Below are 25202 nucleotides of genomic sequence, written 5' to 3'. Positions count from 1 at the left end.
ATGTTCCAGATGTATTACCATTGCGGAATGCTAAAATTAACCCAATGTATTTCCACATGGGCTCCAGAATGAGATTAGATGCAAGGACTGGAATTCAAGAAGGTCCTCATATTTATTAAACAGTCAATCATTTCTGCAATGAGATAAGATCTAATTCTATTTAACTGTTTCAATGCCACCTCCAGTTGTGAGTATTAGCCATATGGAGTGAGACTTTAAACTGCCACCATCTTTCCCCACCTGAGTGGTCTCATCCTGGCTCTGTGATGATTGTCTATGGCTCCTCATGCTCCACACACTGAAAGATACTCAGAGAGAAGCCTGACCATATCTCCAACCCCTAGGCCAATAAGCTTTGAAAGTGTAAGGCAGTGAAGTTAAATGTTTCTCAGCATTTCTTCTCATCTTCACCTTTTTCTTCTAACATGTTCATCAAGCTAGATGTGATGTACTTAAACAATATAGTGAAGTGAAGAACAGAACTGACAAACCAAAAGGGGCTGTAACTGTGATGAAATGCTGGTCTTTAATAGCTTTCTGGCTCCTGACCTCAATTGGCTAATCTGTATGAGATAGCTCAGCAGATTTCCATAATAAAGAACACTATTGATATACAATTTTCCAAAGGAGAAACCACGATCCTCTTTCATTTGTGGACAGGCACAGCCCCTTTCTCTTTGTAATGACAATTGCCATTTGGGATATCATAAGGCAAAGAAGGAAGGAGAGCCATTTTGCTGCCATGATTGCCTCCCATGTCCAGAAGGAAAGATTCCAACCAGACGGGTAAGGGAACTCATGTTCATGGGACATGCTCAGAATTTAAGGATGACTGGGGCTGCTGAAATAGGGGTTTGGAGTACTAATAGGAATCTCAACACTCTGAATGCCAGTCATCAAGTAGGGGGGGGGGAATCAGAGATAAAACACTAGGTGGGGGTATACAAGCTTGCTTGGAAGAACCACTAGGCTTGCAGCAGCAGCAGCAGCACCCCCTCCCTCAATGAATACAGGATGTGCTATGGAATGGAGACTGATGTGTTCTGGCAGTAAAGAATATATGATAAGAGATGAAGTGGAATGGAAAATACTGAACAGTGGTATTCCAACACTGCAAAATTTTGTTACAGATCTCAGTGCTCTCCTAGTCAACACCATGATTCAATTAACACCATGGTAGAACTAATAGCAATCCTAATAATTTATTGAAACTTGGTGGAAGCTGTGATGCTGAGAGGTTTGGAGGATTTAAATATCTGCAGATTCTTGTAGGAAATAACTACATTTTTTGGATAAATGTGCAGATTAAAATGTCTCTATTGATTGGATATGACACTTCACTTAAATGTTGTTCAACACAGTTCTCAGCAATCAAAATCTAGCATTACACACATTTAAATATGTATTTTAGTAGGAGTATCCAGATTACTGCAGAAATAAAAATGGAGAAATGATGGTTAAAAACCACATTCAGAATTAACATAAAGAGGAAATGTTCCAGATCCATTCCAACTGGTAATATCTGTGAGGTGATACTACTGGGCTTCCAAAGACATGTGTGGCCCATGGAAAATCTCTGCACAACTTGTTAATATGATTACGTGAGGAGACTGTAAACTTGCATTTCTGATACCAGCATGGCAACTTCCATTCTAACTAAACTGGTACATTTTTGTACTTCACATAAAATGCTGTATAGAAATCTGACTTCTGTTTTTCAGACATGGATGAATGCTTTCAGTGCCCACAAGATCATTACCCAAACGTGGAAAAAGATTCATGCATTCCAAAAGATCTAAGTTTCTTGTCTTATGGAGAACCACTTGGGATCTCTTTGGCCTGTTTTGCTCTCTCTTTTTCTTTCACCACAGGGTTGGTGCTTCAGATTTTCATTAGGCACCGGGACACACCCATAGTCAAAGCCAACAACCGCAACCTCTCCTACACTCTCCTCATCTCCCTCTTGCTTTCTTTTCTTTGTGCTTTGTTATTCATCGGTCAACCTGAGAAAGTGACATGTCTCCTTCGACAAACAGCTTTTGGCATCATCTTTTCAGTGGCTGTTTCTTGTGTGTTGGCCAAGACAATCATTGTGGTCCTTGCTTTCATGGTCACCAAACCAGGCTCCAGCATGAGGAAATGGGTGGGGCAACAACAGGCCACCTCCATTGTTCTTTCCTGTTCCTTGATTCAAGCTGCTCTTTGTACTGTGTGGCTGGCAACTTCTCCCCCATTCCCAGCTTTAGACATGCACTCAATGAGTAAAGAAATTGTTCTGCAATGTAACGAAGGGTCGTCACCATGTTCTACTGTGTCTTGGGGTTTATGGGCTTGCTGGCCATCGTCAGCTTCTCTGTAGCCTTCCTAGCCAGGAAGTTACCTGACAGTTTTAATGAAGCCAAGTTTATCACTTCAGCATGTTGGTTTTTTGCAGTGTTTGGTTGTCCTTTGTTCCAAGCTATCTGAGCACAAAAGGAAAATTCATGGTGGCTGTGGAGATCTTCTCCAACTTGGCCTCCAGTGCTGGGTTACTGGGTTGTATCTTTTCCCCAAAATGTTATATTATTGTCATGAGGCCAGAATTGAACAGTAGGGAACAGCTGAAAAGAACAAGTTAATGATGCTCCTGATATATTGGGACCCTCATCCCCCATGTGAAAGCAACGAGACTTTTCATAGAATAAGTAACTTGTTTGGCTGGCTTTGGCTGTCCTTTGTTTGAACATATCAGAGCACAAAAGGAAAATATATGGTGGCTGTGGATATCTTCTCCATCTTGGCCTCCAGTGCTGGGTTACTGGGCTGTATATTTTCCCCAAAATGTAATACTATTGTAGTAAAGTCTGCATTGAATAGCAAGGAGCAACTCAGAAGAAAGAAATGACAACTTCTGGGTCCTTCATAAATGTCATATTTTAATTTTAAATGACGTCCATGTAACTTTTTCATTTTTAATTTCCACAACTAAATTCAAATGTAATTTTAACTGTCAGTGCCATATTGAAGTAATCATTTTAAAATCTGTGATATATTATTGTTCAATTCTCCTCACAAAATGAAGTGCAAAGTGACGAGGTGTACATCTCTTAATGTACAGGGTGTGGCAGAATGAGGTGAGTCCAGGAGGGACACACCTATTTCATACCTCTTGCATGCTTACATTAGTTGGTAAACCCATGAAATTTATGCCAGGAAAAATTGTCATGCAAGTAAACTCCAGTTCTCCACTATCATCAGAGGTCACCCTAAAATTGCCAACTCCACAATACTACTTTTGTAATTGCTGAAAATGTGCTATGTGAAATAGATGGGAATTATGGCATGAGCACTTTTTGAGAAGACAATATTGCTTAACCACCTTGCAATGGTTAAGCACCCTCTGACTTTTAATAATACTTTGTTTCTCAGCCATGTTTGTACTGCTTTTCTTTACTGTCAGGACAGTAAATAGATATTCTAAATCCTCATCTTTTTTGTCTGCTTACTTGGAAACAAAGTGAGGAGAATAATGTGTGGATCTACATCTTAGATTTAGCCCTTTTCGTCAGGAGCATTATACTTTCTATCCTCTTCAATGCAACAAACTGTGTTGCTGAGTTGCCCCATTCTCCCTTGCTGTTTAATTAAATCCCAGCAATAAAGATATTAATTGATAGAATGAAATTTTGCCATAACCTCGAATAACCAGACTAAATGCTTAGTTCCTGCTTTAGATGAAATCTGAAGCACATTTCAAGCATATTTTCACATGACTTGCAGGTGGAATTTTAATGTAATCAGTATTGAAATGTATAGTGTCCAACATCTCCCACCCCCTTTTTATGAATTCTAAACCCCTGAACTGAGAGCCAAGTAAAATGTTTAGTCAGAACGTATTGTGGCAGCAAATCCCAATACTGAGTGACATCCACCAAGATTATCTCGATGTCACTATGCAGGTTGCAGTCTCCCATTACACTGGACGCTCAGGTAGTGAACATTATCTCTGCGGGAGGCATATTCGCAATCCGCAGTGCTGAGTCTGCACATGTGCGGGTCATGATTCAGCGCTTCTGCGCATGCGCAAAGCATGACTTAGTGGTTCGGCACATGCACGAGCACTGAAACCTGAAGTAACCCATTCCAGTACTTCCAGGTTTGGCGCAGTGCGCAACCCAAAATCGTGCAACCTGAAGTGGCTGTAACGAGGTATGACTGTACTCTCAAAGGTAACAACTATACTCTTTCCTTTGGTAATGATTTCACACTCCCATTCCTCATCTCTGCAGCTACATGCTTCCTGGTCAAGGCCTTGAATTCTTCTTTCTTTCTTCATATTGCTACCTTGCCACAACAATCCATATTATTGCCATACCACAATAATCTATTATTTAGTAACCTTCCAGTTGGATGACTGGAATGCACTGTTTCTGAGTCTTTGAAGACAATCCAGAAACTTCAGCTAGTGCCCAATGTTACTGGGAACCAATTTTGAAGAGAGGAACTTCTGCTGACTTAATCTGCTCAACCTGCACAGACTGCATATACACTACTGGCACAGTTCAAGATAATGTTGTTAGCATATGAAGGTAAAACCTTTAGTGACTTGAAAGCCAAACAATTAAAGGAGAACCACTCCCTTTATGAATCTGTTAAGACTGGAAGATGCCTTTCTTGTTTTCCCACTGTTGGAAGAAGCTCATTCAGAGGTGATGTTGGACAGGTCATTCTCAGCATTGTGAACTAGGTTGGGAATATCAATGCCCCCTAAAAAGCACTACTGGAATAATCATTGTTTATTTCTTTGATATTAAAATTACCCCTTTACCTAGCCCTTTGCAGAATTTCAACAACGATCTATTTTGACACAATGGAGCTATGATTTCAGCACAGGCAAGATTGAAAGGAATGGACAATCCACCCTACTCAGTGGTTTCTCAGTGACCACTGAAATTTGCATATGTATATTTATGACCTGACTTAATTTGCAACTTTCATTACACCCGCAAATACAGTGAGTTGGACTAGAGGCAATTCTGCTGAGATGTGATAAATATGTTTTCTTCTGCAATATCTCACAGAAACAGAAAGAGAAGACTAGCTACCCTGTAATTATTCAATTAGTAAAGATTACTCTCTTCTTAAGTCCCAAGGGAACTGTGGTAACCACCTATGAAACAACAGGGCTGGGTGTGATTTTTAATACCCCCCATATCACTTCAATTGGGATAATCACACTTGGTCAGTCTTCACTGAGACATAGTTTGAGACATAGATCAACTGAGAGCCATTTAGAGAATTTAGAGAAAGATAATGTGTTGTCAGCTGTACTGGTGGGCCAAAAGATCTTTTTTATGCAAGTTAGTAGCATTTGTAGTGTTGGTAGTAGTTTTTCTGCCACAGGTGGTTTCCAAGATTCCTGACATCAGCTGCAGCCTCCGTGACCCTCTTCCTATTCTTCACAAGCACACCAGCCAGGAGACCAAATCATTGCTGGTATTATGTCTCATCTATACAGATTTTCCAAATCAATAGAATTTGAAGAATGTCCCTCTAATGACATGTTTGAAGAACCTATGTAAGTTTCTTAGATTAAAAAAAGCATAGCATACATTTGCTTCAATTCTTTTCTGTCCATTGATTGATAGCTCCAGTGGATTGGAGAAGATATTATATAATGATTATATTTAACACATATTTTCCATTTTTACTGAATGCCATCTCTTCCTTTGCCATATGCAACTTCCTTGGGTTGCCTAGATTATATATTCTTGCATCTGATCATGGCTAACCCATGCACAAAATGTGGTAAATTGGGAGAGGTGGAGATCATCTTTGGTAAGCCACCTAAATTTCTTCGTATGAATGAAAACTCCTATTCCTCATAAACCACACATCTACAATTTATTTTCAGAGGGATAGCATGTTTCCAGAAGAATACCAGTGAGATTAGCATTGTGTTTGTGTAGGGAAATGGTACAATCCTAAAATAAATTGGTATAAGGATAATTTCAGTGACATCCTTACATTAACAATCTTTGAAAACAGTACTAGAACTGTGCAGGTAAACAAAAGAATGTCAATCTCCGGCAACATTATACTTCTGCTATGTTTGTATTACTGAATACCATATATTTATTTTCCATGTACCTAACTGAAATGAAGTACATATGATATTCTGAATCAAATACACCATGACACAGCATGTAACTCCAATTACAGGGCTATGATCCAAATATACCAGCATTTCCTGGCTTCAGTATTTGCTGCAAAAGAGATCAATGAAAACCTGCACCTCTTACCTAACATTACACTGGGCTTCCATATCTATAATAGCTATTTCAGTCCAAGATGGACCTATCAGGCCTCATTGGAACTCTTCTCTACACAGGGCAGATTCATCCCCAACTACAAATGTGATAGGGTGAGCAATCCAGTAGCAGTCATTGGTGGACCTACTTCTGAAGTCTGTCTCCATATGGCAGATATTCTGTGCATCTACAAGATTCCACAGGTAAAATGTGTGTATGGGGCAGATCAGTCTTTGAGACACAATTTGCCACATCCCTTGCCTTTAAATATGGCTTTGCACATTGAAGATAGAATTCGTTTCCAAAGTATCATATTCAACATGCCTTTTTGGGGATAATTGTGCATGCTATGCTTGGATGGTGATGTTGTGAAGAAGCTCCAATCCCTCGACTTATAGGGACATATAAACTGTCAAATAGCTGGGAAGAAAAAAAAATCTCTTGCCAATCTACTCTCATCTCCAAAATGTATCATTATCCTGATATACCTTCTGGTAAGCCCTTTAATGGAATGTAAGATTAAGCAGAAGGTGTCCTCAAGGTATCATAAATATGTAAGTTCATTATTGTGTTAAATACCTATGAATTAAACTGACATTATGTGAAATATGCCAGTGAACATGCCACTGCAATATTCCATGGGGCACCCACTTGGCCAACGTAGCACTGCCTTTGCAGTTTCAAGGTATGTCTCCTCTGTGGTGACTGTTGAAAAGATTTGTTCAGGCCTCATCGATACATTTCCCCTTGCTTAAATATTTTCTTTTCCTTTAGTTCATATATGGCTCTGCCCCAGTGATAAATAAAAAAGCAGAGGCCGTTCTATACCATCAGATGTTTCCAGATGTGGACCATCAGTATAATGGGATTCTCCAGTTATTGCTGCATTTCAGGTGGATGGATTGGGGTGCTATCTGGGCATGATGACAATGTAGAGAGGTTTGTACACACTGTGGTTCCCATGTTTGTCCAGAGAGGTATTTGCTTTGATTTCATGTTAAGAATACCCATTATGACTTTTTCCAATGATATTTTTGATATGATGGAAGATGGGGTTAAAACAAACTATCTTATCCTTAATAGCACTGTTAATGCAGTAATCTTTCATGGTGAAATTGATACCATGGTAGTTTTGAGAACATTTTCCGAGTATTCAGAAACTATGGATCCATCAACGAAGGGGAAAGGGAAGGTCTGGATTATGACATCCCAGATAGATTTCACATCAGTTCCCTTTCAAAGAGGCTGGAATGTCGACTTACTTCATGGTACTATATACTTTTCTGTTCACTCCCGTGAGATAGAAGGTTTCCAGAAATTTCTTCAGATAATAAAACCTACTTTGGAAAACAAAGATAACTTTATCCGGGAGTTTTGGGAAGAAGCATTTCTTTGTTCTTTCAACCCTTCCCTGGTAGATGGAGAGAATACAAAAATCTGCAGCGGGGAGGAGAAGCTGGAGAATCTCCCTGCATCAGTTTTTGAAATGACCATAACTGGCCACAGCTACAGCATCTACAATGCAGTCTATACTGTGGCACACGCTCTGCATGCCATGGTTCATTGAGATTCAAACATAGAGCAACAGTGGGTGAAGGTAGATGGAAGCTTCTGAGTCACCAACTGTGGGAGGTAATGTCTTCAGCACACTAAGAACTTTAGAACATAAAATGATCCCTGCTGTTGTTCCCGAGTGACTATTTTTAAGAGTCCCTTGATCTGTACTTCTTTTGATACAGCTAGAATTGCATTAGCATTTTTTTGGGGTGCTGAATCACATTATTGATTCATGTTAAGTTGTGGTCTGCTAAGACTCCTAGATCCATTTCACATGCACTGCTCTTAAGCCAGGTGCCCCTCCCCCAATTTGGTTTGCTATAGATGTACATATCACTCATAATGCATTTCATTTAATGACTGGTCAAGTGTTGGGTTATTACTAATTTTTCCAACCTATTAGCATTAGAATACACTTTGAATAAGCATGTCGTTGACATATTTTGTGCTTACAAAGTCATAATATGAAATTTCATCCTAAATTTACCACCCCAAAGAAATGCACCTGGCATTCACTTTGTTGTCTTTTAGACACCATGGCAAGATATTCTTTAGACAGCGGTTTATTCTTTTGAGCTTTCAACAATATGAATTAACTGAGAAGTATGTCACTCATCTTTTTTTATCTGATTTGGTTGCATCCAGATTTAGTCATGCTAACAGTTATGATTATTAAGACTTAGCAGCAACAGGACTTTGTTGCTATGATTTCAATGGCTCTTTTATTTCTTCCCCCAACTTTCCTTCACTTCACAGTTTCTAAAAATACATATAACAAACAATCCACATATACTCTCATCCCCAATAAATATTCCGATGTAAGTAATGCAGTCAAACATAAAGTTTGTAAATGTTTTAGACATGCTTACCTCAGTTAGGTATCTTCTACTCTCTATCTTAACAGATTGTCTCAGAATCAGGCATGTTTAGCTGATGATGAAAGGGCAACAGTTTCCTTTCCTGTGAACCATACATAAATTAACATGTACCATACAATTTCAAAATCATGTTTGGTCTTTGAGCAAAGATGCTTCTGGAGTTTCTCCGTAAGCTCTGCATTCCCTATTTCATCCCACCATACTTCTAGAGCAAAGTTAGTAGCTGTTTTTTTAATATTGTGCTATATTTATAGCTGCAAACAGGAAAAAGAATAGCAATTCCTTATACAGAACATTATTATGGTAACCTATAAACAGATTTAATATAGGTCTCATAATTTTTATTTTTATTTTACATCCTCATGAATTGCTCACATTTCCCCCACCAATTTAGCTCAACTACTTTGTGAGAAGCACCTCATTTAATAACAGTGCTGGAGAAAAAGTTTCTTTCAACGAATATGGAGAGATAGAGGCTGTATTTGATATCATAAATTGGGTCACATTCCCAAACCAGTCTTTTCATAGAGTCAAAGTTGGAAAAGTTGAGTCCATGGCTCCCCAAGAAGAAGCGTTCAGCATTTGCAAGAAGGCCTTGTGTGGCCCAGCAGGTTTAACCAGGTATGGTCCATTCATATATTGGGGTCTATCTATCAGTCACTTCCACTGTGCTTCAGTTCAGATACTGACATTGTTCTGTTCACCCATGGTTTAGTGTACACATGGGGATATATGTGTAGCGGTCTTCTCTATTGTGACAAGTAGGTTATGACACCTTCTTTTAACTAAAGAAATTTTCTCCTGGAAACTTTTGAAGCTATATGAAAGTATAGTCATTTGACTTCAAACCGTGTAATTCAGTGTTCACTTCTCAACGATTGAATTCTATATAATTCAATGGAATTTACTGCCAAGAAGATTGTTGTTGTTGTTCAGTCGTTCAGTCGTGTCCGACTCTTCGTGACCCCATGGACCAGAGCACGCCAGGCACCCCTAACCTCCACTGCCTCCCGCAGTTTGGCCAAACTCATGCTAGTCGCTTCGAGAAGATATAAATAAAAGCAGCAAACATAAAGAATAAGAAAATATAACCAAACAAAATCAACAAATTCCATCAGAAGGAGAGATAATCACAGCAAACCCCACATCAAGGTGTCCCAAAAATAAAATGATGCACAGAGTTCCAATTTTATGATGTGTGCAAAAGTTACAACCCAGAGTGGCTGGGGAAACCCAGTCTGATAGGCAGGGTACAGATAATAAAATAATTGTTGCTGTTGTTGTTGTGTTGTTGTTGTTGTTGTTGTTGTTGTTGTTGTTAGTGTTAGCAGTGGCTTCAGATATTCCAGATGTATTGCCATTGTGGAATCCTAACATTAACACAATGTATTTCAACATCGGCTCCAGAATGAGATTAGATGCAAGTACTTGAATTCAATAAGCTCCTCATATTTATTAAACAAGCAATACAGTGGTACATTGGTTCTCGAACTCAATCCATTCTGGAAGTCTGTTCGACTTCCAAAATGTTTGAAAAACAAGCATGGCTTCAGATTGGCTAATTGGCCCCAGAAACAATACCAACAGCCAAAACAGACATCCGGCTTCCAAAAAACGTTCAAAACCAGAACACTTATTTCCGGGTTTGCAGTGTTTGGGAGCCAGTTTGTTTGTCAACTAAGCCATTCGAGAAGCAAGGTACCATTGTAGTGTCTGCAAGGAGATAAGATCTAATTCTATTTAACTGTTTCAATGCCATCTCCAGTTGTGACTATTAGCCATATGGAGTGAGACTTTAGATAAACTGCCACCATCTTTACCCACCTGAGTGGTCCCATCCTGGCTCTGTGATGATTGTCTATGGCTCCTAATTTTCCACACACTGAAAGATATCAGAGAGACTGACCATATCTTCAACCCTAGGCCAATAAGCTTTGAAAGGGTAAGGTAGTGAAGTAAAATGTTTCTCAGCATTTCTTCTTCATCTTCATCTTCCCTCTTCTAACATGTTCATCAAGCTAGATGTGAAGTACTTAAATAATATGGTGAAGTGAAGTAGCGCAGAACTGACAAAACAAAGGAGGCTGTAACTGTGATAATGAAATGCTGGTCTTTGATAGCTTTCTGGCTCCTGACCTCTATTGGCTGGTCTATATGAGATAGCTCAGCAGATTTCCATAATAAAGAACACTATTGATATACAAATTTCCAAAGGAGATACAATGATCCTCTTTCATTTGTGGACAGGCACAGCCCCTTTCTCTTTGTAATGACAATTGCCATTTGGGATATCATAAGGCAAAGAAGGAAGGAGAGCCGTTTTGCTGCTATGATTGCCTCCCATGTCCAGAAGGAAAGATTTCCAACGAGACGGGTAAGGAAACTCATGTTCATTGGAAATGTTCAGAATTTAAGGATGACTGGGGCTGCTGATATGAGGTTTGGAGTTAGGAATCTCAGCACTCAGAGTTCAAACACTAGTTGGATATACATAAGCCTGCTTGGAAGAACCAGTAGGCTTGCAGCACACACAACCCTCAATGAATACAGGGGTGCTAAATGGCTATAGGATGGACACTGATGTGTTGGGGCAGAAAATAAGATATGATAAGATATGAGGTGCAATGGAAAATAATGAACAGTGGTATTCCAACACTGCAAAATCTTGTTACAGATCTCAGTGCTCTCCTAGTCAATACCATGATTCAATTAACACCATGGTAGAACTAATAGCAATCCTAATAATTTATTGAAACTTGGTGGAGGCAGTGATGCTGAGAGGTCTGGAGGAATTAAATATCTGCAGATTCTGATAGGAAATTAACTAAACCACATTTATAGGATGAAGGTGCAGATTAGAACATCTGTATTGATTGGATCTGACCCTTCACGTAAATGTTGTTCAACACAGTTCTCAGCAAACTAAATCTAGCATCACTTACATTTAAATATGTATTTTAGTAGGAATATCCAGATAAATGCAGAAATAAAAATGGAGGAAATGATGGCTAACACACATTCAGAATTAACATAAAGAGGAAATGTTCCAGATCCATTCCAACTGGTAATATCTGTGAGGTGATACTACTGGGCTTCCAAAGACATGTGTGGCCCATGGAAAATCTCTGCACAACTTGTTAATATGATTACGTGAGGAGACTGTAAACTTGCATTTCTGATACCAGCATGACAACTTTCATTCTAACTAAATTGGTACATTTTTGTACTTCACATAAAATGCTGTATAGAAATCTGACTTCTGTTTTTCAGACATGGATGAATGCTTTCAGTGCCCACAAGATCATTACCCAAACGTGGAAAAAGATTCATGCATTCCAAAAGATCTAAGTTTCTTGTCTTATGGAGAACCACTGGGCATCTCTTTGGCCTGTTTTGCTCTCTCTTTTGCTTTCATCACGGGGTTGGTGCTTCAGATTTTCATTAGGCACCGGGACACACCCATAGTCAAAGCCAACAACCGCAACCTCTCCTACACTCTCCTCATCTCCCTCTTGCTTTCTTTCCTTTGTGCTCTTCTATTCATCGGTCGACCTGAGAAAGTGACATGTCTCCTTCGACAAACAGCTTTTGGCATCATCTTTTCAGTGGCTGTTTCTTGTGTGTTGGCCAAGACAATCATTGTGGTCCTTGCTTTCATGGTCACCAAACCAGGCTCCAGCATGAGGAAATGGGTGGGGCAACAACAGGCCACCTCCATTGTTCTTTCCTGTTCTTTGATTCAAGCTGCTCTTTGCACTGTGTGGCTGGCAATGTCTCCTCCATTTCCAGCTTTAGACCTGCGCTCAATGAGTAAAGAAATTGTTCTAGAATGTAATGAAGGGTCAGTCAGCATGTTCTACTGTGTCTTGGGGTTTATGGGCTTGCTGGCCATTGTCAGCTTCTCTGTAGCCTTCCTAGCCAGAAAGTTACCTGACAGTTTTAATGAAGCCAAGTTTATCACCTTCAGCATGTTGGTTTTTTGCAGTGTTTGGTTGTCCTTTGTTCCAAGCTATCTGAGCACAAAAAAAATTCATGGTGGCTGTGGAGATCTTCTCCATCTTGGCCTCCAGTGCTGGGTTACTGGGTTGTATCTTTTCCCCTAAATGTTATATTATTGTCCTGAGGCCAGAACTGAACAGCAGGGAGCAGCTAAAAAGAACAAGTTAATAATGTACCCGAAATACTAGGGACCCATATCCTCAATGGGAAAACAACAAAACTTCTGCAAGAAAAAAATTTGTTTGAATGGCATTTTTTGAGAGTCGTCATCTCAAATTTTACCTGGCAATGTTCTCTCTGCTACTGTTGTATTCCCCAATACTGTGGCTTTAATGTAGGAATAACTGTATTTATGTGATGGGTTGTTGTTGCTGTTGTTGTTAAATTTGCCTCACGAAGTGGAATATGAAATGATAAGATGTCAGGTTTTTTGTAGGCATACTGCTATTTTTTTCTGCCACCTCTACGGCAGTACTTCATGAAGTTTGTGAAAATGTTCTGGGTTACATAGATTTAAATTACAAGAAGAACACTCCATGGGAAGTTGAACAAACTGGAGCGGTGAAATAACTTCCGCCTTTTTAATAGTAGTTCATTTTCTCAGTCACAAATTGTTTGTAGTTGTTGAATGCTGCAATCAAAACGATGAATATATTTTAAATACATTTGTTTGTTTGTTTATTTGCTTATATAAAAAGAACTGATTCATTGCACTATCCAAAGGCCATGACATCCTCCAAAACATCAATAGTCATGAAATCAATAATAAAACCACAGCCAAATCTACTAAAATCCTTTGTTATATAAAATAAAAGATAGTTGTCATATAAAATGTACAAATTAAATCTCCAAGTCCCATTTGCACGTGACCACTAAACTTCCTAGCTGCTAGGGATAGAGAGCTACTTTATAAGTTACAAAGCCATTGGCAACATTCAGCAGCCATTTCACCATCTCTGCCCTTTACTTTTGGTCACCTGCCAGTAGTGAGAGCATTAAGATCAATAGTGTCCAAAACCCAAAGCTGGCTATCACTGCGGACAATGATGTTGTACCTACATGCTATTCTCTGGGCAGCACCATGAAGTTTGATATGTTCAGATTGCATGATTCAACAGGATAATGGAACAATATTCTTAGCAGACCCATTTGAAATCCATGGGCCTAAATTACTTATTAGCTATTCATTCTTTTCAATGGGTCTATTCTAAGCATGATTAAATTTGGATACAAGAATATGTGTTTACTTGCTAGAAGGGAAAGCAACAATGCAGTATAGAGACTTGCCTATGAAATACATAGAATCAGTCTAACTTAACTAATGAGTTACATGTGAAATTTCTTGCAAAAAAGAGGTTCTGAAAGAGGGCATATTTGGATTCCTGATCAGATGTTTCCAGGAGGACAAGACTGAGAATGAACCCTCTCATATTTATGGGAATCTTAAACCAGTAAAAGTCAAAACCTTAGTGGGGTTGGATTATTGTTTGGTGCAGTCAAGATTTGTTTCAATTATGAGGTTTAAAGTGTGACGGGGAGCTCTTTTCAAAAGGGCTACCAAATAGCCTAACATTGCTCTTTGAACCTATACTTTTCAGCATTTCAAGGAGCCAAATTTGTGGTGGGGGGGGGTGGAACGGTTTCCATTGAAACCACTGCCACATAGAGATGTGTTTTCTTCCATTTCAACAGCAGTTTTAATGGAAACGACTTCCCACCTGGGAGAAAGATACACTCACATGGTCCATCTCAAGCAAATGAATGATCAGGAGTTTGCTTTAGCTCCCAATTGTAAGCCAAATCAGTTCCCATGTACACACCACACCACATATGGCATCAAATGTGGGATGGGTGGGGATGATTTAGAGAAAATGGTCAAAAGCTGTTCCTTTAATGAAGCACATTTGGCCTTCAGACCATTTATGACAATGCAGAAATTTGGCCTTCAGACCATTTATGACAATGCAGAAAATAATTAAGACCTATTATTGGGGCGATAAAATAGCTGATAAATTAATTTTAACAGATTTTTATTTTAATTAAAAAAACTAGTTCAGTTGGACTACTCAGATCTCAGTGTGACTTAGATGGAAGGGTGTAAATGGGTTGTTTTAAAATTGGTTTCGTACTGTATTGTTTAAATTTGTTAAATTGTTCTACTCTGTGTGTATTATGATGAATGTGTTTTGCGATGTGATATGGGCCACATGGCCGAAATAAACCTACCTACCTACCTGGATGTTCACCACATATGTTTTAAGTCTTCTTTTTTTCTGAGAAGCTTTTCTCGCTCTGGGTTATTACAAGTCTTTGTGTCTATTGCAAGTGAAGAGATAAGTTTTGCTGAGATGTGGTAAATATGTTTTGTGCGTGTAATAACTGTAATTAAAAAAAGTGTGTGCCCCTTTAATTATCACATTAACTATGGTTGGTCATTAATTACTACTGCTCAAAATTTCAGCTCAATGCAGTTTTCTCTTAAGATCTAAGGGAATTGCATTAACCACCAGCAAAAATATAAATGCTTATAATAATCACTGCACCATTCAGAACTGGGGCTAGGAATAGTCAGGACTCTGCCAGTCTAATCAGTGATCATTTTAAACAGAGAACTGGTTCTCCATTGAAGTCAGGTTGTGCAATTCAGCAAACTGAAGGATAATGTGGGGAAAGGTGAACTGGTGTACAGAAGGAACTGTTTCATGCAAAATCATGGGATTTGTGATATTGGTATTATTGCTTCTACCTCAGGTGTCAAGCAAGATTCCAATTATTAAATGCAGCCTCCGTGACCCTCTTCCTATTCTTCACAAGCATTACCAGCCAGGAGACGCCATCATTGCAGGCATCATGTCGCCCATCTCTATAATTTATAATCTGATAACCTTCAAAAACCGTCCTTCTATTGACCTCTTTGAAGAAACTCTGTAAGACCTTAAATATATAAAAGTTTAACTGATTTTACTATTGCATGTGATAGATCCTTGTTCAGGAGTTCCTATCATGCACGTTGAAAAGTATCTCCTCTGATAAAAAAATAAATGGGAAATTTCTACAGAGGGCCCTCTCAGCCAAAATGTGGTGTAGGATAATAATATACTGTTTGGTTGGAATGCCTAAAAGTTGGGTTGGTTGCCAAAGGAATGGTGCAAAAGCTATAGTGTTGAAGGTAGCACCAGTAGGAACCTTATCTCATGCCCACCTATGGGCTTGTGATGATATACCCGGTATTTAAAGTCATATACATGCAAAAGGGAGGGGGGCACCTCTTCTCCTTCTCTCACTATTCAACAATGAGTTTTATTTCCCATATTATAAACTGTTGCAGCCTAAAATGTATATCCTACCCTTCTTCCTCAAAGGGTGACGAGGCTGGCTAGCAACATACAATCAAATAAAATGAAAATGTGATCATAAAAATCCACTGTCTAAGGACTTTTGGCATTAAAATAACTGGAGCCTATGACTGTTCTTGCTATTTTTGGAGAGATTAAAGGGGCGGGTAGTAGTACAATAGCAGGGTGAATTTATGGTGGCAAGCATTCTAATTGCTAACTATGGGGGAGGGGGAAGTCAGGGAATGTCCAATATCAGGCAGCCCCTACTATAAAAAGAATGAGAACATGCAATCTCACATAGGATTCTGATTTATCAAATGATTTTGCATAAAACAATGTTAATTCTGGAACTGTATGGAATACCCATTATATGAATCCCCCCCATATGCACTATTTTTTCCTCTTATAAAAACCCTACAGCACCCAACAATACCTATTTCCTTAGAAAAGCATGAACAAATGCAAACATCTTCAAACTGCTTCCGACAACGACCAGGGAAAGAAGCTGCCGAAGGGAATTTCAGGAGGGAGGGCAACTCCATTGAGAAAAAGCCCACTAGGAACATAAGATGCCGGTCCATCTAGCTATATATTGTCTACAAACTGTCTGACAGTGGCTTCCCAGGGTTTCAGATAGCAGGGAATTGTAGCCTTGTTAGGTGATGCTGGAGATTGAATCTGTGACCTTCTGCTTGCAAGACAGATGTTCTATGACTAAGCTACAGCATTTCTATCTCATGCTTCCCCAATATCCTTGAATTCCAGAGGGTCTCTCCACTCAGTGGTAAAGGATTAGTTGGCCAATATGGATAATGGTACAAGTACTTTGGTCTGATGCAAATGCACATAACATGTTCCTCTCATTTCAGGGTCATGACTCAGATCTACCAGCACATCCTGGTCTTGGTATTTTCTGTAAAGGAGATCAATGAAAACCCACACATCCTACCCAATGCCACCCTGGGCTTCCATATCTACAATAGCTATTTCAATCCAAGATGGACCTATCAGGCCTCATTGGAACTCTTCTCTACAAAGGGCGGATTTGTCCCTAACTACAAATGTGATCCTCAGAACAATCCAGTAACAGTCATTGGAGGACCTAACTCTAAAGTCTGTCTCTACATGGCAGACATCTTGTGCATTTACAAGATTCCACAGGTAAGATGTATAAATGGAGCAGGGGGCGGGCTTAATATGTCCTTAAGGTCAAATGCTTAAAAAGAAAAATAGTCATCAGGTTTCAAAGGAAATCAATGGATTTTTTCCTTCAGAATATTGAACAAAAATTAAAACAGATTGTTGTTGTTTAGTCGTTTAGTCGTGTCCGACTCTTTGTGACCCCATGGACCAGAGCACACCAGGCATCCCATGCATCACAACCCATATCATCAATCAATCAATCAATCAAAGAGTTTTAACCAAAAGCTATAACAATTTCCTTACAATTTGACAAACTGCAAATCCTAACATGCAGCATTCAACAATTACACAACACAAGATGTCAAGGGTTTAACACAAGGGAGTCAGAGTTCAAAAGTATCATCTGCTAACTCATCCCCAGCTAAACTTCTGTTAGACCTCCGAATCTCCAGCACATCTTGTTGCAATATTGTCTATCTCTCCCTTATCTCTTTTCTTGCGACCAGAGCATAAAGCCCCACTTTATACGTCACAAAACAGTTTTGTTGTTCAGTCGTTCAGTCGTGTCCAACTCTTCATGACCCCATGGACCAGAGCAGGCCAGGCACATCTATGTTTCACTGCCTCTCGCAGTTTGGTCTAACTCATGTTAGTAGCTTGGAGAACACTGTCCAACCATCTCGTTCTCTGTCGTCCCCTTCTTCTTGTGCCCTTAATCTTTCCCAGCATCAGGGTCTTTTCCTGATTACTCACAGCTTTTACTAGACATTATTTGTTACAGCATACTCGGCTACCCTCAGACAGCATCAGTTACCCTGAGCATTAATACAGCCTCCTTTGATCACCCTGTGATACAGGTTAATACACATCTGCAAATAAAAAGTACCAAGTTCTTTGGACTGGTGTGTGTGTGTGTGTGTGTGTGTGTGTATTTTGTTCCAGTTCACGTTAAAAGCTAAATCTACCTAATCTGCATTTCCCAAAACAATATGTGAGCTGAAACACAGCCACCCTTTGAAATTCACTCTTCTCTGAATCTTGAAACGACATTCCCCAGCCACGTAATGTGTGCATAATTGCATCTGCATCAGGATAAATTCTCATTAAAATACTTATGGAATTTAATGGGGATTTCTTAATATATTTTTTTAAAAGTAAACTGATGTGGAGAACTGGAACAGACGAAATACTTAAAGAAAATAAAATTGACAGATTCATCCATCAATAGTTTCTACTTGGTCAAGCCAAGATGTTCTTTTCCGCCATCTATAATTCAGCACTTGCTGTTGAGTGTACGAAGAAGGAAAAAAACTTCCTTTTAGGACCTTGCAGCTTTTCCTGGTAAATAAACCCTGAATGAGTTTTACTTCCCTGTCAGGCTCAGAACAGTCTCCATGCCGAGAGATCACCTCTTTTGGCACTCTAGTTCCTTCTTTGGCCTACCCACAGATAACTTGCCAGACTGGGGGTCTGTTAAGCATGGCCAGTCGATATACCTTGCCATGGGCAAAGCCGGATGCTCAAGGTCCTTCTAGGAATTTTTCTTTCTGCTCATTATTTGTTCAACAACGACTCCAGTCAGTTTTTCCATTTCTGGTCTCTGCCTGGCCTCTGTCCCTCCCTTTGGTGTTTCTTTTAGAAGAGGACCAGAGACCTCACCATGTCTGAAACTTTGCGTGGTTTTGACTGTATGTTATCTAATTAGTCTGGCTGACCCTCAGGAAGAGAAAACTACATGTCTTCTCTGCCTGCCAGCTCTACTCCTTTCTAGCATCTATCAGCAATCCCTGTTGGCTTTAGGAAGGAAACACAGGGTGCTCCTTAGTGGTCCTTAACATACTACAACTCACATCAGTCTGCAAGCAAGAAGCTGCTATATTGCCATTATTGTACATCAAGCTGCTAGCTAAAGGCTGGGGAAAACTGAAGTAAAAAAAAAAACATCAGGTGGGCACCAAATTGAGGAAGTCTGATGTATAGAGTAGCTCCTGTCTGTTGCGCCTTTGCAGTTCACCTACTAACAAGAAGTTCATAAATTTTGAAATCTCCTAGTTCAGCCTTCATCAGCCTAGTGCCCTCCACATGTTTTTGACTACAACTCCCATCCACCATCATAATCCTGGTTTAGCCTGTTGGGAGTTGCTCTCCAAATCATGTGGGGGAGGTCACCAGGTTGGTGAACACTGTCCTAACTCATCAACTCCTTGATTACAGTATTTGAAATCAGAATACAATATGAATTGATATCTAGAGAATAGACTTTACACATAATATCACTGCACACATTTTCCTTAAAGATTCATAGTATCATTTCCTGTATCCTTATTTTCCCCATTTTATTTAGCTCATATACGGCTCTGCTCCAGTGATAGATCAGAAAACCCAATCAGTTCTCTACAATCAGATATTCCCAAAACTGAACCATCAATATAATGGGATTCTCCAGTTACTGCTGCATTTCAGGTGGACATGGATTGGGCTGTTGTATGTGAGTGATGACAATGGAGAGAGGTTTGTACGGAACATGCTTCCCAAGTATGCCCATAGAGGCATTTGCTTTGAATTCATAGAAAAATTCCCAACAATGGCTTTTTCCTCTGCTGTTACTGACATGTTCGACGAGGGGATAAAATACACAATATTCTCATGAGAAGTAATGCTAATGCCTTGGTCATTCATGGTGAAATAGATACCATGATCATGCTGAGCATATTTTTTCAGTATTCACAACACCAAGGCGTACCAATAAAAGAAAAAGGCAAGGTCTGGATTATGACAGTCCATATGGATTTCACATCTCTTCCCTTTCAAAGAGGTTGGGACATAGACTTCCTCCATGGTGCTATATCCTTTGCTGTTCACTCCAGTGAGGCTGTAGGATTCCAGGAATTTCTTCAGATGATAACTCCTACTTCATCTAAAGAAGATGGTTTTATCAGAGTCTTCTGGGAAAAGGCATTTGAATGTCACTTCCCCAACTCCCAGGTAGACAGCCAAGATGGGGAAATCTGCAGTGGGGAGGAGAAGCTGGAGTCTCTTCCTGCATCAGTTTTTGAAACAAGCATGACTGGCCACAGCTACAGCATCTACAATGCAGTTTATGCTGTGGGACATGCTTTGCATGCTATGTATTCATCTAGATTCAAACACAGAGGAATGGTGCATGACGGAAGAATGAAGCTTCTTAGCCAAGAACTGTGGAAGGTAATATACTGAACACACAAAGAGCCGGAGATAAGCTTTGCTGGATTACATCAATAGTAACTGTCTCCTCCCACTCTTGGGAGCATTGGGGCTCTGAGCCTGCTGTCATGACTTGTAGTTATTGATAGCCCTTTTCTCCATGAACTTGGCTAATACCCTTTTAAATCTGGAGTTCAGGAGCAAAAAGAATACCCGCAATCTGTAGAAAATTTTCTTTTTACTAAGGTTGTTTTGGGCCACATTACATGATATGTCAGATACATCACATGGCATTATGTGAATCACTGAAAGTTCTGTATAGCAGTTTAGGGTTGGGACTGTGGCTTGCAGGAAGTGGGGTCAACTCTTTATTCTTGTCAATGGGAGATTCCAGTTGATTCAAATTGCAAGGCAACTATCATTATGGACAGTATAGAAATTTAATAAGTAATACACAGATAATAATATTCCACTGGGGGAAATGTTCTCTCATTCCTCACATCTTCTTCTCTTTTTTTTGGTGATCACTCGTAGCTGAGTAAGATGAAGCACTGATTGTGATATATTCCTCTCTTCCCAACAACTTTCCCACCCAGTTTTGAAAACTTCACCAGTTTTGCTGTTTGAATCTTGCTTTTCCTCGGCTAGTGCTGTGTCAAAGTCAATTAAAAAAAAAAAAAAAACCTTTGCAAGCAAAGACAAAGGTAGATTCTGTCACAACTCATGCGTGGTCTAGCTATGTGTACCTGTGCAATAACCATACACCAACAATTGGGGGGACACACACGACTAAATAAAATAAAATAAAATAAAATAAAATAAAATGGAGATAACCGAACGGTTTATACTGACTTTCCCCAGATATATACACATTGTTAATTAACAATGTAAGCTAGCACTAAGTAGCTGTCATTATGGAGAAAAAAATCAGTAAACTCTAAGTAATTCCCCACTTAGCCACATGGTGAATCTGAAGGGCAGTGGAATACTGTTTACCTTTCACACAACTTTTTGGGCCTCTTTTTCCTCAACCCATAACTTTTAGGTTTCATTCTCCTTTAGGTGTCAGTTTCTAAGGATGGATTTTTGATCTTCCAAGTCAAAATAATAGCCTTTAAAGCAGAAAGCAACAATTTAGCAGCACACACATTTAAAAATGTTATTTGCTCTGCGGATAATGATTTACATTCACATTTGTACATCACTTTCTACAAAAAAACCAACCTCTCAAATTTACTAAAAACAAGTTAGGAACACCAACAAAATAAAACATTTAAAAAGGCTAGATATGAAAACGAAAAACAAGATCAAACAACATTCCTGAAGTGCTCATCCAACAATAGTATAAAAAGTATAAATACTCCACACCCAAATAAAAGATGAGCGCCGCAAAAAAGTCAAAAGCATATGAAGAAATGATTCAAATTAACAGCCAAAAGCCTAAGCGAAACGGAATGTTTAGCTTTGTGTCTGGAAGCTGACTGAGATGGGGACAGGCATGTTTCCCTGAGAAGAACTTTCTACAAATGGGGAGCCTCTGTTCAAGTGGGAAAGATCATGATTGTCTGTTTTCATTAATTTCTCCCCACTTCCACTTCCCCTATTAGCTCAACCATCTTGTGAGGAGCATCTCATTTAATAATAGTGCTGGAGAAAAAGTTTCCATCAATGAAAATGGAGAGTTAGCAGCTGGATATGATATTCTAAACTGGGTCACATTTCCAAACCAGTCTTTTTGTAGAGTTAAAATTGGAAAGATCGACCCCATGACTCCGCAAAAAGAAGTTTTCACCATTTTTGAGGAAGCCATTGTGTGGCCCAGCAGGTTTAATCAGGTAAGGTCCATTCATATATTGAGGTCTCTCTACTACTCACTTTCACAGAGGTTCACAAAGCGGGTTCTCCCTTAAAAGAGACGGGTTGCAGAAGGGTTAAAGGAGCAGCTCCCAGTTACTGGGCAGTTTTTGGTTTGGCCACAGCTAGGGATTGGTTGGGGCGTGTTGCTGGGGAGTTGGGTATGTTGCCACTTTGATGATTGACAGGTGCTGCCTATAAAACCTGTGTTTGTGAAACTTTAGTTTCACTTTTGCTGCGTGCAACGGATCTCCCGCTCGCCCTCCCTAACTTTAGGGAATGGTGTTCTGCTACTTGACCTTGCTATGCCTGTCATGGGGTTGTCTGCTTTGGAGCAGGAGCCTGGTAGGAATTTGTCCAAGTGGCTGATTGGCTTTTGTCACTGGTTTTGCCTACTGCGTAGCAAATCGTCACAACTTGTAAGGTTGGCGGTTAGGCATTGGTTAAAATTGCTTGCACTAGGGGTCAGGATAGGCTGGGCCTGCCCCTAGTAATGCTGCTTCAGGGGTATGGATAGGCTGGGCCTACCCCTGAATGCGCTGGGCAGGGGTATGGATTGGCTGGGCCTACCCCTGCAAAAAGGGTATTCTGTTAAAGGAATCCAGGGGCTCATCTTGCTTTTGTCCACCTCCACCTCAAGTGGTGGGGGGCTAGGGCCACGCAGAGTCCTTGGGAGCATTTGGGGGAGAACCGTGGGTCGTGGCCCGACTCCGTTTTCTCCCTTAGGTGTTTACCCTTTCTGACTTCGCCCAAAAGCGAATGTCAGCTGTCCCATGGCTGGGGGGACAGTAGTCGGAACCAATGCCTAAGCAACCACTCACATTGGTTGTATTTAAATAAAGTTGTGGCCAAAACTATGCCAAAAACCTTAAACAAAAATTACTGTGTGACGTCTGAGTTACTGGGGTGGGGAGCTGGGCCGGTAGCCTCGACATGCAACACCAACATACTTGCATAGTATTGACCTCACCATTCTGAATTCCTATGTATTCATGGAACATGTTCTATGGTGTACAGTGTAACTTATTTCCAAGTAATCAACACAAAGGCATAACAAAAAGATGAGTGAGCAAAGTATAAACAAGCAACTGCAACTAATTATGCTGAGAGGACATACCTTTCATGATGCCAGCTATGATAACTATATAACTTGGCCAAGGGAAAAATCACATGTGACCAGCCAATATGGACTGCTATCACTGCTAAGTGTAACAAGGAAATAGTGGCCTTAAACACGGTTATCTGGCTTCTGACCTCTGTTGGCTGTCCTGTTTGAGATAGCTTAGTGGATTTCCATAATAGTACATTGTAGATATGGAAGCATGCAAAAGAGAAAACATTCTCCTCTCTCATTTGTGGACAGGCTCAGCCCCTTTCTCTTTGTAATGACCATTGCCATTTGGGATATCATAAGGCAAAGAAGGAAGGGCAGCCATCTTGCTGCTATGATTGCCTTCCATGTCCTGAAGGGAAGATTTCAAACCAGACAGGTAAGGATGTACTATACAGAGCATATAAAATATACAGATTTTAGGGTATTCAGATGTTTGTTTCTCTACATAATCCAGAATATGACAACCTTCTAAGAAAATGGCACAATAAGACTGAATATTTGTTTTTCAGATTTCAGCCTGACAACTCTCATAGTTATGATCATTTCAGGGTTCCATAAGGACTACCATATTTTAAACCAGATGTTTTGTTTTCCAGACATGGATGACTGTTTTCGATGTCCAGAAGATCAGTATCCAAACCATGCCCATAATTCATGCATTCCAAAATTCATAACTTTCCTCACTTTTGGAGAACCTTTGGGAATCTCTTTGGCTACTTTGGCCCTCTCGTTTTCTTTCCTCACTGCTTTGGTGCTTTGGATTTTTGTGAAGCACCAAGACACTCCCATAGTCAAAGCTAACAATCGGGACCTTACTTACAGTCTCCTTGTCTCCCTCCTGCTCTCCTTCCTTTGTGCTTTGCTGTTCATGGGCCAGCCTGAGAAGCTGGCATGCCTGTTTCGACAAACCACTTTTCTTATCATCTTTGCAGTGGCTGTTTCTTGTGTGCTAGCCAAAACTATAATTGTGGTTGTAGCCTTCATGGCCACCCAGCCTGAAACTAGGATGAGAAAATGGGCAGGGAAAAGACTGGCCATTTCTATTGTCCTTTCCTGTTCCCTTATTCAAGCCACTCTTTGTGGTATGTGGCTGGCAATCTCACCCCCATTCCCAGAATTTGACATGCTCTCATTGACTGAACAAATTATATCAGAGTGTAATGAAGGTTCCAGTACCATGTTCTACTCTGTCCTGGGCTTCCTGGGCTTCTTGGCCATTGTGAGTTTCATTGTGGCATTCCTAGCCAGGAAGTTGCCCGACAGTTTTAATGAAGCCAAGTTTATCACCTTCAGCATGTTGGTGTTTTGCAGTGTTTGGTTGTCCTTTGTTCCAACTTACTTGAGCACAAAAGGAAAATACATGGTTGCTGTGGAGATCTTCTCCATTTTGTCTTCTAGTGCTGGGTTATTGGGTTTTATATTTTCCCCGAAATGTTATATTATTGTGGTAAAGCCACAGCTAAACAACAAGGAGCAGTTAAGAAGAAGAAATCACTGAAGCATCTAAAATTCTATGGCCCTGGTCCGTCTTACGTCAAGTAAAGGGAATTATCAGAAATCAAGGATGTATTCCAGTGAGGCAAAGGATCTCTGGGTGTGGAGCTGGCTAGTAAGGGGTTTCACCTGGGAAGAATTCCAAATATCAGCATCATATTCATCTCCCAGATCTGTTCTCATTGCATGAAGGCCAGAAAGGTCTGCACTCACAACCTGTGTAGCTCTGCTGACGAGTGCATTTCATCTAGCAAAGCATTCCATCTTGTGTTATTCCCCCAAACGTCCTGTTTGTGGCCATAGCTTGGGTTTAATGCTCCGGCTTGTATGATGCTGTCTCTACATCATGTAT

The 25202-nt window shown here is 40.0% G+C and overlaps 3 pseudogenes; all 3 read left to right on the top strand.

Annotated features, from left to right (window-relative positions):
• Nucleotides 1–2618, top strand: part of LOC117057405 — a 3741-nt pseudogene extending 1123 nt beyond the window's left edge.
• A 4684-nt stretch (nt 2619–7302) lies between these two features.
• LOC117057404 lies at nt 7303–12892 on the top strand (annotated as a pseudogene).
• A 2544-nt stretch (nt 12893–15436) lies between these two features.
• Nucleotides 15437–24854, top strand: LOC117057403 (annotated as a pseudogene).
• The last annotated feature ends 348 nt before the right edge of the window (nt 24855–25202 follow it).

Source organism: Lacerta agilis, chromosome 14 (genome assembly GCF_009819535.1).
Source record: "Lacerta agilis isolate rLacAgi1 chromosome 14, rLacAgi1.pri, whole genome shotgun sequence".
In the NCBI taxonomy this organism is placed as follows: domain Eukaryota; kingdom Metazoa; phylum Chordata; class Lepidosauria; order Squamata; family Lacertidae; genus Lacerta; species Lacerta agilis.
The sequence above is the reverse complement of the archived record's forward strand: the minus strand, read 5'-3'. Positions and strand labels throughout refer to the sequence as shown.